The sequence below is a fragment of the Cervus elaphus genome, chromosome 7 (assembly GCF_910594005.1).
Source record: "Cervus elaphus chromosome 7, mCerEla1.1, whole genome shotgun sequence".
NCBI lineage: Eukaryota > Metazoa > Chordata > Mammalia > Artiodactyla > Cervidae > Cervus > Cervus elaphus.
This window is the reverse complement of record NC_057821.1, coordinates 43,009,866-43,024,600: the sequence shown is the minus strand read 5'-3', so window position 1 is coordinate 43,024,600 and position 14,735 is coordinate 43,009,866.

Genomic DNA, 14,735 nt, shown 5'->3' with positions numbered 1-14,735 from the left:
AAGCATGGGCGATAGTGCTACAGAATATATGTAATTAGGAGTTTTATTGCCTATACTTTATTCATATGATCTCTGTTCTCAATGACTTCGTAGTCTTATTGAGAAGTTTTCAAATTTGCAGTTGTAGAATAATACATCAGAATGAGTTCTAGAACATGTTATACTGAATATAAAACAGGTGCCAAAATATAGGACACAAAAAAGAAGGGTTTTGTGGTCAAGTTGTGGAGGGTCTGAAATAGCCAGGGAAGTTTTAGTGAAACAGGTGGTCTTTTTCTTTTCTTTTCTCTAGGATTCTGCCTTCTGGTGACTAGTTCTTAAAAAAAACAAAAACATTTATTTTTAATTGAAGGATAATTGCTTTATAAAGTTATGCCAGTTTCTGCCATACATCAACATGAGTCAGCCATAGGTATACACGTGTCCCCTCCCTCTTGAACTTCCCTCCCCCCTCCCACTGCATCCCACCCTTCTAGGATGTCACAGGGCATCAGACTGAGCTCCCTGTGCGACATAGCAACTTCCCATTAGCTATCTATTTTACACATGGTAATGTATATATTTCAGTGCTACTCTCTCAATTTTTCCCACCCTCTCCTTCCCCCACTGTGTCCATAAATCTTTTCTCTATGACTATCTGCCCTGCAAATAGGTTCATCAGGACCGTTATTCTAGATTCCATATATATGTGTTAATATACGATATTTCTTTTTCTCTTTCTGACTTACTTCGCTCTGTATAATAGGCTCTAGGTTCATCCAGAAAGAGGTGGTCTTAAAGGTTATACCATGCAAGGATCAGGTTGTAATCTGGCTATAGTGTGGATTAGACCTTACTGCTTAGATACTGTTGTATAAAGAATAAGCCCCCAAATCTCAGTGACTTGCATCATAGACATTTATTTTTCTTGCTCACAGGTCTGCAGGGTAGCTGAGGCTCAGCTGATCTTGGTTGGACTCGGTTGGGTCATATCTCCACTGTGGGCCTCCTTTCTCTGTCTCTTGCTGGGACTGGCATTGCCTGGGACATGGTCTTCTCGTGGTTATGGCAGAAACACAAGAGGCCAACTCAAGTCAGGCAAACACATCTGAAGCTTCTGCTACATTATTTCCCTTAACATTCTGTCATCCAAAGCAAGTCGTGTGACCAAGCCAAATATCAGTGGGGTGAGGAGGGCTTCCCTGGTGGTTTGGTGGTAAAGAATCCACCTGCCAATGCAGGAGACATGAGTTTGAACCCTGGTCTGGGGAAGATCCCACATAACTCAGGGCAACTAAGCCCGTACGCTGCAACTATTGAGCTTGTGCTCTAGAGTCTGGGAACTGCAGCTAGAGAGTAGCCCTGCTCTCCGCAACTAGAAAAAAGCCCTGGCAGCAATGAAGACCCAGCACAGCCAAAAATAAATAAACAAAATAAAACAGGGTGAGGAACTACTCTACACTGATTTTCACTGACTGCAAGTCACATGGCAAAGGTCGTGGATATATAATTCTATATAAGTGGGAAAGAGTGAAGAATGGGAAGCCATAATTCAATCTGCCATAGTCACATATTTGAAAAAAAGAAACAAAACAACAAACAGCTGAACAATTGCAAACAGCACAGATAAGAACCTATAGTGAAGAACACAGGTAGAGCTGACTTGAAAAGACTGATAACTACATTATCTTTAAGATTTTGGAGGTTTGTAAAATAGGACTAATGCTGACTAGTTCATCTTCCTGGATAAAAAAAGTCATAGTAGACCAAAATTAAATAAGAACTTGAATTGGATGAAAATCTTCTCTATTTGGGAGCTACAATGCTGGCAGAAATTACTGGAAGAGGTGCAGTATCCGTTTCTGACTCTTCCGGGAGAGAGCTGTGTTTCGGATCACAGAGGTGCCTGGACAAAGCGAGCCCTTCAAGCCTTGTTTGGTTCTGTGTCCCTGTGATGTCAGTGTTACTTCCCCTCCCAAAACCCCCGACGGTGGCCGAGTGTCAGAACGCCGCATGACGAGACCCGTGACGGTCTTTGCAGTTCTTCTTTTGGTTCCTCTCACAGGAAGGGCGGGAGGAGGAGGGAAAGGTTGGAAGTTCACTTTGGGGGTCACGGTCCTGGGATGGCTAACTGATGCCAAGACGCCACCCCAGGAAGCCTGGTTGCCAACCCCTGGCAGCGTCCCTCTACTGGAAGGTGTTGTGGGGTGGGGCGGGGAACAAGAGACACCTGATTTGTGTGGACAGGGCTTCAGACAAAAAACAGATTCTACTTTCAAAATTTTCATACAGATCTTAGGACCTTCAGAAATAATCTAGGTGGAACTATGTTATCAAACCTCAGTGCACAGAGGGGGATGGTACCAGTGATCTCCCAGGGCTGCAGTACAAATTGAATCAGAAAATAAATGTAGTGTTTCCAGTACCATGTCCAGCACATATGAGGTATTAAGTAATTGGTAGCTTTTTTTTTTTTTAATTTTTATTTTGTATTGGGCTTAACAGTGTTAACAGTGTTATGTTGATTAACAGTGTTATGACAGTTTCAGGAGAACTGTACCTTTTTTTTTTTTTAATTTGTTTTGATACAACACCAGAAACATTGCATTATGGAAACACATGATTTTTTTTTTATTCTTAAAATTCAATTTGGTGGTATGTAGGCCCTGCTAACCTCAGGCAGAATTGCCAGTGGCAGATCCGAGGTGCTGGTGAAAAAATTTCTAAGAGGCTCCCAGCAAAGGAAGTCTGGTTAAGAAACTCATACAAAGAAATGCTTATTGGAGGGCAGCATTATCTGGCCTTGGGCCCCACTGCAGACACGAAGTAGGTAATTTGCACAGGCCTCCCCAGACCTTATTGGTTTCCAGCTGCCAGACTAGAACTTGACCGAGTGGCTTATAATCTGCTCCAGGGTTAAGGCAGGGTCTCACCCACCCTTCTGGGCTCCCTCGTGTTGAGAATAATGGATTCTACACTCTAGGTGCTCAGTTAATGAATGTTTACTGAATGATGGGAGACACCCAGAATCACCCTGTATCCTTGGTATATCTACATCATCTCAGGGATACACTGGTCTTCAAATCACAGGCTAAAAATGAACATAAAGTATATGATTATACCTTGGGGTGTAGGAGGCATTCTGTCTTCTGAGACCTTCACATTAGCTGAGTTGGAGAACCAGGTCTCTGTGTTGAATTAGCTCCATAATGAACCAGACTGGTGGCTCCTCTGCTAGGGATTCTGGTTGACCTTTAATTAGGCTTTGATAGACCTCTCCCCAAACTCACTGAGAAATTTTACTTTTTGTCCTGTGCCACAGTGTAAAACTAGATTCAAGGGAACTTCCTGAGAAGAGGCCAAACCTGGCCTCTTGTGGGTTCCACATGAGAACCCGCCAGAACGTCACCAGCCTTTGTAAGTTCCACCTGGTGTCCTGTCTGTCAGCCAACTGTACCTGTTTGCGTCACCAGGAGACCAGGCCCTGACCTGGACTTAACCCCAGGGCGCCGCTGGCTCCCCCAGCAGGTGCCCAGAGGCTAGAGTTCTTGCCTCTGAGCTTGTTCCCTCTGTCCTCGACCCTGTTCCCACACCAACAGTGCCCCCAAAGCTCACCACTCGTCTACCTGCCAACCCCCCTATCTGGGACGATATCCTAGATTTTGTATCTCAACCAACAGAACTTGAACTTGAGTCCTAATAGCTCAGACAGTAAAGCGTCTGCCTGCAATGCAGGAGACCTGGGTTCGATCCCCGGGTTGGGAAGATCCTCTGGAGAAGGAAATGGCAACCCACTCCAATACTCTTGCCTGGAAAATTCCATGGATGGAGGAGCCTGGTAGGCTACAGTCCAAGGGAACGCAAAGAGTCGGACACGACTGAGCAACTTCACTTCCCCTTCCCTGTCTTCAGTCTATGAACCTTATGAAGCCACTTGGATTTATTAGTACACTTGTGCTTGTGAACTCAGACCTGCGAGCACCAAGCAGATGGGGTCAGGAGTGGAGGTGGCGGGATGAGAATGACATGGGTCTCTTTGCTAATCCTTCCCTTCCCCGCTTCAGGGAGTGAATAGTGCAGAGCAGCAGTTCTCTGCCGCAGGGACAGGTAGATGCGTGAGATGCTGAGTGCCGGCTCCCACCGTCAGTTCAGCTGCAGTGGGACTGGGGTGGGTGATGGGAAGCCAGAGAGCGGGTTAGTCTCTCATGACTGGACGAAGGGGCCAGCGCCTCACCCTTCTGACCAGTGTTCCCAAATCTTGCTCCTTTATTTTTAAGAGAAAGCAAAAACAAAAAAGAAAACTGGATTTTTTTTTTTTGGATGCAAAATACCCCAATTTCCAAATTGGCCCTCTTATTTTAAAAAATCTGTGCTGGCTGATTAAAACCACCCCGGGGCTGGGTTGAGACCTGTGGGCTGCTGGCAGGTGGTTCGTTGGTTCCGTGGGGCATTGTTCGTACCTGCCCTTCACATGTGGAGGGCTCCCGGTGAGTGGAAGAGCTGGGGTCTGAACCCACTCCCTTCAACTCCAAGTCCGCGGGTCTGGCCACCACGGTCAGCAATTCCCCAGTGTCCTCCACACACAAGCTGATGGGTTGGTGCCCGGGACACAGAGCCTTTAATCAGCTCCTGTTAACACCGCGTCCACCACACGCAAAGGTCTGTCTAGGCTGTCTCACATCACAAGCCCACCAGCAGTGTTCCTGAGTGCCTGTTTCTTTAGTCTCACCCACAGAGGGTATTGTTAAGCTCTTGAATATTTTTTTGTTTGCTAACATGACGGATAAAAATGTTATTCAATGTAGATTTCATATGCGTTTCTATTAAGAGTGAAATTGATTACACTTTCATATATTTGAATGTTATATTTCATTTAATGGATTGTCTATTCATGTCTTTTGCCCACTTTGCTACTGGATTTTTGGCCTTCCTTAATTTAAAAAATGTTAGATATTAGTTCTTTATGATCTATGCTACTTTTCTGTCAGTTTGCATTTGTATTTTGATTATGCTAAAGCTTTTTTTTTGTAATCAAATTTATCAGTTTCTCCTTTGCAGCATGCAGATTTTTAGTTATATTTAAAAAAATATTTTCCTACCCTTGCTATATAAAAGTTAATCCGTACTTTCTCCTAATACCTGAGAAATTTTATTTTGTATATAGATCTTTGGTTAATTTGATAACAATGGGAGATCAACATTGAATATTCATTGGAAGGACGGATGCTGAAGCTGAAGCTCCAATACTTTGGCCACCTGATATGAAGAGCTGACTTATTGGAAAAGACCCAGATGCTGAGAAAGATAGAAGGCAGGAGGAGAAGGGGACGACAGTGGATGAGATGGTTGGATGGCATTACTGACTCAATGAATGTGAGTTTGAGCAAGCTCTGGGAGATAGTGAAGGACAGGGAAGCCTAGCAGTGCTGCAGTCCATCAGCTCACAAAGAATTGGACACAAATGAAAGACTGAACAACAAATTCTTGTATATAGTGCAAGAAAGAGATCTAAATTTATTTTTTAAATGACTATCCAGTTAGCCTAACACCAGCCAGCCCCAGTGATTCTGAGATATCTCCTTTATCATAACCTAGATTTCTTCAGGTATTTGGGCCTATTTCTTGACTTCTCATTTTGTTCCACTGGTGTGTCTTTTTAAGTGTTGCTATCACATTGTTTTGATTATAGAGGCTTTGTTTTGTGTATTTATATCCTGTAGGACCACTCCTCTTTCACAGAAGATTGTTTTTAAAAGACAGGAGTTATTATAGAACATTGGTAGGCAGAGGGGAATGACCGAGTAGAGTTATGAGTCAAGAGAGAGAGGGGGAAATTGTGATGTCCTTGAATAAGCACAAGCAGAGAATTCTGAAAGGAGCCAGAGAATACAGATTCAGAAGTTGGTAGATTTGCTGGGGAGAAGAATTCTCTTCTGACTTTATTCCCCAGTGAAATAGAACCAAAGTCAACAGCTGAGTGTGGGGGAAGTGGGGGAGAAGGCAAATCACTCAGACTATGCTGAGGGCCTACTTGAGGTCTGTGGTCATAAATGGAAAGCAAGACCCATGTGCAAAGTTATGTTTTCCTCTAGCCTCACACAATGGCTTGAGGATGAGGGCTGAGCAGGCACGGCGTTGAGTTTAAACCGAGTTGGGATTTAGCCAAACAAGCATGGCCAATGGAGAGGAGGGTTAACTAGTAAAGGCAACATGGATGCAAGAAAGCAGAATGATGGGCCAGGAATCCAAGTTGGGTAAGGAGGGAAATGAAGACAGTGGAAGTTGGGTGGATGTGAAGGCAATCATGATGATGGGTTAATTCTGAAAGCGTTTAAGAGATGTTGGAGTCTTTAGAAGGGGAAGTGATAGTTCTGGGGTGGGTGGATAAGATGGGATAGAAGAAAAGATGCCAACAAAGATGTAAAAAGACTGAGGGGCCAGAATGTGGTCAGATTGTCTTTGTGGTTGGGATGGTAGTGACAGAGAAACACTGAGCCTGATCCTAAAGTCTCCATGAGTGAAGGGTAGTGGCTGGCAGGTCAGAGGTCCCTGCAAATGAGAGTGGGGAGCGGGTGGGATCTCAAGGGTCCTCAGGGACCCGCAGAATTTCAGCACTGGAAGTTCAGGTCCCCACCACCCTTAGGAGTCTCCTCAAGCTCCTCTTTCATCTTTTCCCTTGGCAGCCTTCCAGGGTTGATTAAGATGTGAAGTCGGAGACTAAGAAACTTGGCTAAGAGATTTGTCTTGAAGTCTGTAGAGCCTGGCATCCCTTAAAACACAAAGACAATTCGAGAGCCCTGAGGGAGATGGTAGAGCTAAGTGGGACGCTTTCTGCAGGCCTGGCGTGAATTCTACCATAGGGAAGATCCTGGAATTCCTTTGCAGTGCTGGCCAGGTGAACAGAGAGGCTACGTGCTGTCATGCAGGAACACAACGGGGTGAGCTTAAACCCTCAAAAGGTCAAGTACCCTGGACAGGCCTCCCTGGCTGCAGAATCAAAGCCATAGCTATTTCTAAATGAGTTCCTAAGTGTTGAGAAGCCATCCTCCTACTTCAAGTATCCTGTTGCATCCAGACTTCCTGAGACTCCCCAGACATGAAGTCTGATTCTGGAAGATGATGTTTCCCAGCCAGGTGAGCCGGATCTGGGCTGCCTTCAGAAGACCAGAGCTTTCATGAGCCCTGGCCCACTTGAGGCTGACTGTGCCCGAGACCTGTCAACAGGAAGGGGCTCAGGTCTTGATGAGGGAGAAACAGATAAGGTGTGACAGTTAACCTGTGGGGGAGCAGGAATATTCAATGGATTCAGGATGGGGTCCATTTGTGAGGTGACAGGACACATGGAGTGTCACATCTGAGTGCTAAGAATGAAAGCTTATGGTCTAGGGCCAGTTAAGATGTTAGAAATGAGATTCAAGGTTATTGCAAGTCATGTAGAGTAATTTGGGCTTCTCTGGTGGCTAAGATGGTAAAGAGTCTGCTTGCAATGCAGGAGACCTGCTTTGATTCCTGGGTCGGGAAGATCCCCTGTAGGAGGTCATGGCAACTCACTCCAGTATTCTTGCCTGGAGAATTTCATGGACAGAGGAGCCTGGTGAACAGATGATAGGGTCACAAAGAGCCAGATACAACTCAGCCACTAAACACAAACACATAGTAATTTGGAAGCTGGCGTAGAGGTAGAAGAAAAGTGCATACTGGACTCGGAGCCCACTGACCTGTGCTCACTTGGACTGGACAGAACAGGTGAGAAAACCCCATCTCTCTTTCCCAGCTGGGTCTCAGGAGGTCCTGTGTGGAGGAAGGCCAGGTCCTGTCGGCGCTTACTCTTAGGCTGTGATTTGCCAGTGGGACTGGGTTCTGAGATTGACAGATGGGGCTGGCACTAGGGTAGGAGAGGGGGTGGAGGTGGGGCAGGCAGGTTGCAGACGCCTCCACCCTCACCCATTCCTATGGCTCCCTTTGCTCAGAAAGAAGTGGTGATTGGGGGTTCCCAACCTTGAACCTCCATCCAAAAGAGACACCTCAGATCTCCTAGAAACATACACACATACCCACTCCCATTTAGGCATAACCTGGCTTCCCTGGTAGCTCAGGGGGCAAAGAATCTGCCTGCAGTGCAGGAGATCCAGGTTCAACCCCTGGGCCCAGTATTCTTGCCTGGAATATCCCATGGATGGAGGAGCCTAGCAGGCTGCAGTCCATGGGATTGCCAAGAGTCGGGCGCGACTGAATGACTAACACACACACAAATCCACAAACCCAGAGTTGCAGTTTTTCTCCCTCAGCTGCACACAGCGGCTGTGGACCCTCTACTTGCTTGGTGACCTGGGGTGAGACAGCAGTGCCTCATCTCACAGAGAACATGAACCCCAAACTCCAGTGTCTGGTAAGATACACAGGTCTGCAGAGATGCTCTTGGGCAAACAAATTCCACACCTCCCACAGCGTTTAGAGTTATGTTTCTGTCTAGAGCACCTGGCTCCAGGCTCTGCACTCGGGAAGCTCAGGAACCAAGTCTGAGGACCTCGGGTGGGAAGCCTTGCTGAGCTTGGGGGTCCTGGTTCTGCTTGACTCCCGCCTTGCTGCCCAGAGTCTTCAGGCCAAGAGTCTGACCTTGTTTCCCAGCCCAACTTTCTCGCCCAAAACCTAGGAAAACATTGTCACGTCCGCTGATGCCAATCATCTGCCTTCCTGACTCCCCAACCCCGAACACACACACACACACACACACACACACACACACTGTCTCCTCTAGTTTGGACCAACTTACTATAATTCAGAATGAGTCTGATATAACATAATTGAGATGTCAGCTTCTACTCCCCAAACACTCTCCTCTCTTCTTCCTGGTTGGCTGACCCCGTTTTACAGATATATGTTTTGAACTCACGTCTCCACACAAGCCTGCCTTTGGAATAGCAGACAGTTAGCTGTACCATTATTTTTCTTTTTGGCTGTGATGAGTCTGCATCGCTCACTCCCGTTGCACGGGCTTTGCTCTAATTGCTGCAAGTGGAGGCTATTCTCTAGTTATGATGTGCAGGCTTCTCACTGCGGTCGCTTCTTTGTTGCAGAGCACAGGCCCCAGGGTACGAGGGCTTCAGAGGCCTTCAGTAGTTGGGGCGCACGGGCTTAGGTTCTCCGAGGTATGTGGGGTCTTCCCAGACCCCTTCCAGGGCCCAAGAGTGGGCTTTTGTCTAACACTTGGAAATGAATTGTCTGAGGAGACACACGTGCTGACAAAGGAAGAGATTTTATTGGAAAAATGTACCTGGGTGGAGAGCAGTAGGGGAAGGGAAGCCGGGAGAACTGCTCTGCCACGAGGCTTGAGTCTTGGGTTTTACGGTCAGGGGATTAGTTTCTGGGTGGTCTTTGGCCAATCATTCTGACTTAGGGTCCTTCCCGGTGGCGCCCACGTTGCTCAGCCAAGATGGACACCAGCGAGAAGGATTTTGGGAGGTGGTAGGACATGTGGCATCTCCTTTTGACCTTTCCCAGACTTTTCCCATTGGTGGTGGCTTATTAGTTCCATGTTCTTTACCAGGACCTCCTGTCATAAAATAACTCATGCTAATGGTTGCTATGGTGCCTGGCCAGGGTGGGAGGTTTCAGTCGGTATGCTTCTCCTAACAAGACTACGGATCGAACCAGTGTCCTCTGCATCGCGAGGTGGCTTCTTAACCACTGGGCCTCCAGGGAAGCCCTGTGCCATCATGTTTAAACCTTGGTGTGTGTGCTAAGTCGCTTCAGTCGTGTCTGACTCTTTGTGACCCTATAGACGGCAGCCTGCCAGGCTCCTCTGTCCATGGGATTCTCCAGGCAGGAATACTGGTGTGGGTTGCCATGCCCTCCTCCAGGGGACCTTTCCGACCCAGGGATTGAACTCACGTCTCTTAGGACTCCTGCTTTGGCAGGCGGGTTCTTTACCACTAGCGCCACTCTAAGTTCTATTCTGTTAGCCAGGAGACATAAAAAAGTCAGCCTTTAACTCAGTGATGTCACAGTATTTTACTCCCATGTAAGCTACTGTGTATGTGTTTTTAAGGAACTTTGGCTTGCTTGCCTTTCTATTACGTAGGTGACCACAAGCAAACGTGAATTCTCTCTTCCCTTTTCTTTTGATGCTCACTTGTGTGACCTCAAGGACATTGATATCATCAATTTTGTAGGGCAATACAGGGTGGGCCCTGGGCTCCTCCTGGGATCACAGCAGAGTGGGCACAGATTCCGAAGCCCAGGCCAGGGACTGTGGAGCAGAGTATTCAAGATCCGGAGAGCCCAAGACACATAGCTAATTAACACTGGTCTCCTGGGTCAGGCCCCTCTGGGCCTCAATTCCCTTAGGTGGAGAAATAGAATCTTGCCCATCAGAATTACCTTAAGGACTAAGCAGCGTGATGTGTGTGTGGTGTGTGTGGTAACTGCTTAGTAGATGTTACTTTCTTTTCTCTTTCTCCTTAGTGGAATCTGCTTTCTGTGGCACTGTCGATATCTGTTCTAGCAGATGAAACCCTTTAAAGAAGCTCAGACGCTTTTGTGCATGAAGCATCCCTTACAATTAAAGACGCACGCTCTGCCATCTTGGCTTGTCCTTGGGCAGCTGCTCCCTGATCTGTTCAGGTGGGGGATCTGTTCCTGGCTTTCCTCAAAACCATCATTTGTGCAGCGTCCCCGGGGCTACAAACAGCAAGGAAATGAAGGAAAGCAAGCAACATCTGGTGTTAAACAAATATCATCATCTTACACATGTCTCGTCCCTGGGATGATGATTCTTGCATATGCAGAGCGAAGAGGGATGTCAACACCAGGACCCATTACTAGAGAAGAAACAGCTGAAAGGCAGTCACAGGACTTCTCTACTGTGTCTCCAGCAAAATTCCATTTTGGAAAACAAGAGAAGGTGCTGACGTTCACCAGACAGAAAACCTACCTCCTGCTCTCTGTTCTGATGAGCTGAATTCTGCAAACATACGTCGTGACAGTGGGTCAGCATCTGGGGTGGTACCCAGCAAAGGTGAGCTAGTGTGGACTCCATGAGCATCTTCTGTCTTGCTCCCTTGCCCACAGCCGAGACCATTCCTGTTTGTGCTGCTACAGGTGCATTTGGGAGTTCCTGAGACATTCTCAAGCGTCATCCAGAGAATTCTGCCTGTAAATGGCTAAGACAGATGTTTTATGTCTTGCTTCGTTATTATGGGTGTTATACCCCAAAGAAAAAAAAACGTTAATGAATCACTTTGTAACACTTAGAAGACTCCTGTTGAGTTGTGATGGGAGTGGCCTGGAGCCAAATGGCGATGGAGACCTTTGTCCTTGGCATCCACTTGCTCAGTCTTCTCACCTCTTAGCATGATTTTTTTCTCTCTCAACTGAAATCCATTACCTAGTTTCATGTGAGGCAACCGGTCACCTCACGCTGACCCAGGCCATCAAGGATCCTCTCTGTCAGATCCCAGACAAGGCTGCTACCACCAAATGTTTTATCCTGTGACATAAATGGCAGCCATGGATGTGTTTGTTTTGCCTTGCCGAGCGTTTTGAACAAAAATCAATGATCAATGGTTTATTTACAACAGGGGCCCCCACCCCCCGGGATCTAATGCCTGATGATGAGGGGGAGCTGATGTAATAATAATAGAAAGAAAATGCACAATAAATGTTATGTGCTTGAATCATCCTGAAACCATCTCCCCCACCCCGAGGTCCGTGGAAAAGTGACCTTCCATGAAACTGGTCCCTGGTACCAAAAAGACTGTGGACAGCTGGTTTACAACATTTAAAAGATTTCATATAAATATCTAAATTCTCAGTTTCTCTGACAAATAAAAATGCTAGAAAGATTTGGCGAGGCTGGGTTAACATTTTCTTTTCTTTTTTGGGGGGGGGTGGTTAACATTTTCAAATTAGCAACAGTTTGTTGGAGCTGAGACGTGGCTGCTCCTTATTGATGTGCAGTTGCTGTTCAGTTTGACGTGGACCCCACTGCTCCCTATTGCCTCCCTTCTCACTTAGGTCAAAGTTAGTGCCAGGCAACTGGCTCTTTTTATTCCCTCGTATTACCTTCCTGACCCTACAGGTACCTGTTTGCAGTCTCTGCTTTAGATCTTCTAAGCTTCCAGTGATGCCAACCATGGGATCAAAAGGTTGGAACTTTCAGTCCCACCTCCCTCCTCCATTCCCCTAATCTCCAGGTAGGGGAGAGGGGCTGGAAATCACGTTCAATCACCAGTGGCCAATGATTTAATTGAACACACCTAGGTAACAAAGCCGCCATAAAAAACTAAAAGGAACCCTGCAGAGCCAAAGCTTTCCTGAGAATGAAGAAGAACAAAGCCAGATGCATCACCCTCCATGGTTTCGTCCTCCATATTAAAACCTATGGTAAGGGCTTTCTTCATAATCCAGTGGTTGAGAATCTGTCCCTATCTTACACCATACACAAAAATAAATTCAAAATGGATTAAAGACTTGAATGTAAGAAGCGAGACCATAAAAATCCTAGAAGAAAGCATCCATGCTAGGCTCTGGGACATCAGTATTTCTGACAAAATTTTTTTTTTTTTTTTGACGCTAAAAGCAGAGACAACAAAAGCAAAAATAAACAAGCGGGATTACATAAACCTAAAAAGTATCTGCACAGTGAAGAAAACTGTCAACAAAATGAAAATCTATGAATGGAAGAAAATATTTGCCAATTATATATCCTATAAGGAGTAAATACTACAAATACATAAAGAGCTCATACAACTCAATAGCTAAAAAAAAAACAAAACAAAAAACTTCAATTCAAAAATGGGCAGAGGATCTGAATAATTATTTTTCCAAAGAAGACATACAGATGAAGAAGGCTTTCCTCTAAAGCACCTCAAATCAAGTCTGAGGCCAATTTCTCCGTGTGTTGTTTTTGTGTAACTTGCTCCTGTTGTGAGCAGCGTCTCTAAGTGCTTCTAGTTTCTCAGAGGAGGAAAGCAAACCAGTCAGAAAAGTACAGAAAGAGGAGGTCTTTCTGTTTATTTTCTTCATTAAGTGAACACACGAGCACATCCTGGAAAGTACAGGGTGACTAAGAAGTAGCCCAGAGGGAAAAACCTAATGGGGAAATTTTGTTAAAAAACAGAATTTACATATCCACATTTTGGATTTCCCTCTCAGCCTCTCTGTGGTTCTCAAAGCCCCTGGGAGAAGCCAGAGGGATGAAAGCTATATTCGAAGGTCCCCTCGGCTTGAGGGCAAGGCTGCGGGACTGGGGCCCCAAGACCCCGTGGCCAGCTCATAAGAGCCCTCCACACAGCGCTGCCTGTGGACCGGAAGGCGCCTGACCACAGGCCTTGACTCTTGACAGGGTTCAACCTTGGTAGGTTCGTTGGCAGGGTTAGTTCAAGTGCGTTCTGTTCATCCAAAAACAGTTCTCTGGAAAGGAGTTTCAGAAGACACCCTTGTGGCAAAGGGGAACCCCACGCTTTCTTTTTATAGGACTTTCTCATCTGTCAGGTCAGTCGACCCAAGAGGCGAGAGTCTGGGTAGAGAGAAGGTTGCCCAGGGTAGTCACCGTAGATTGTGCCCCCTGTCAGTCAGCAGACGAGCTGTTCCTAGTCAGTCACAAACATCTTTTGCACGCTTGTGATGTGCTCAGCATTTGACAGGCTTGATGACTTCAAATTCCAAAAGTGTGTTCCTGGCCCCTCCGGCAGGACTTTCCCTCAAAGCGCACGCTTTCCTCTCCTTTCCTTTTTCTCCTGATCCAGTCTCTGCCCCCTGCCCCCGCCAAATCCCATCCTCACTGTCCCTTCCCTTTATGTAGGACTGCCCTCCAGCTCTTCACCCCACAGCCCTCACCCCCAGCCTCAGACCTTCAGAGAAAAATTGTGCAGAATCCAGAGACAAAACAAGTTCCACTTGAAAAAAGAGTGTCTGCCCACGCAAACTTCTTGAGAACAATCTTTGCACAACTTAACGTGCTGCTTAGTAAATGTTGAATGGCAAACCCAAACTTCCTCCTCTCCAGGCCCATCCCCCAGAGCCCCTGCCCTGGGAGGGGGAGGGGAGGAGAACTAAGATAACTTTCTTGCGCTTTCTCCACCCCCAGCTTTCCAATGTCCAAATTCCAAATGTGATGACATGCTCTCCTGGCAGGACCTTTGAGAGAAAACAGAACAACATAGCCACAGTCCTGGTGAAGTAGTCAGGAGAAGGGTGGGTCTGAGGGTTGGCAGAAGTGGTGAGGGCACTGGCTATCTCTGTGTTTTGCTGAAGGTGAATACAAGCCTGCTACTGGCAGTGAGAATGGGTGAAGAGTGAGAAAGTGTTAGTGGCTCAGTCCTGTCCGACTCTTTGAGACCTCATGGACGTAGCCTGCCAGGCTCCTCTATCCACGGGATTCTCCGGGTAAGAACATTGGAGTGGTTTTCCATTCCTTTCTGATGGTTTAGGGTTCTTTTCTCAAAGTAACGGGGCAGACATATGTGAAGGTGACCGCTAGTGGTTTCAGAACGACCGTATGCATGTCTTCATGTTCATTTTTCTTTTCCCTCTCCAATGGAAGTGAAGACCAAGCCATCTGTAAACTCTGTTCTCTTGTTCAAGGAAGACACCCATGGTAGGGCTTGGATATATGTCCCTGCCTATAATCATTGCCACGTCTGGTACACTCTGAGATCCTCTAATTTTTTGTTGCATTGTGGCCTGTATAACCCAAGGATTCTTCATAAGGAGCAGCCTTCTCAGAAATATGTTCATACCTCAGTATGAGGGAC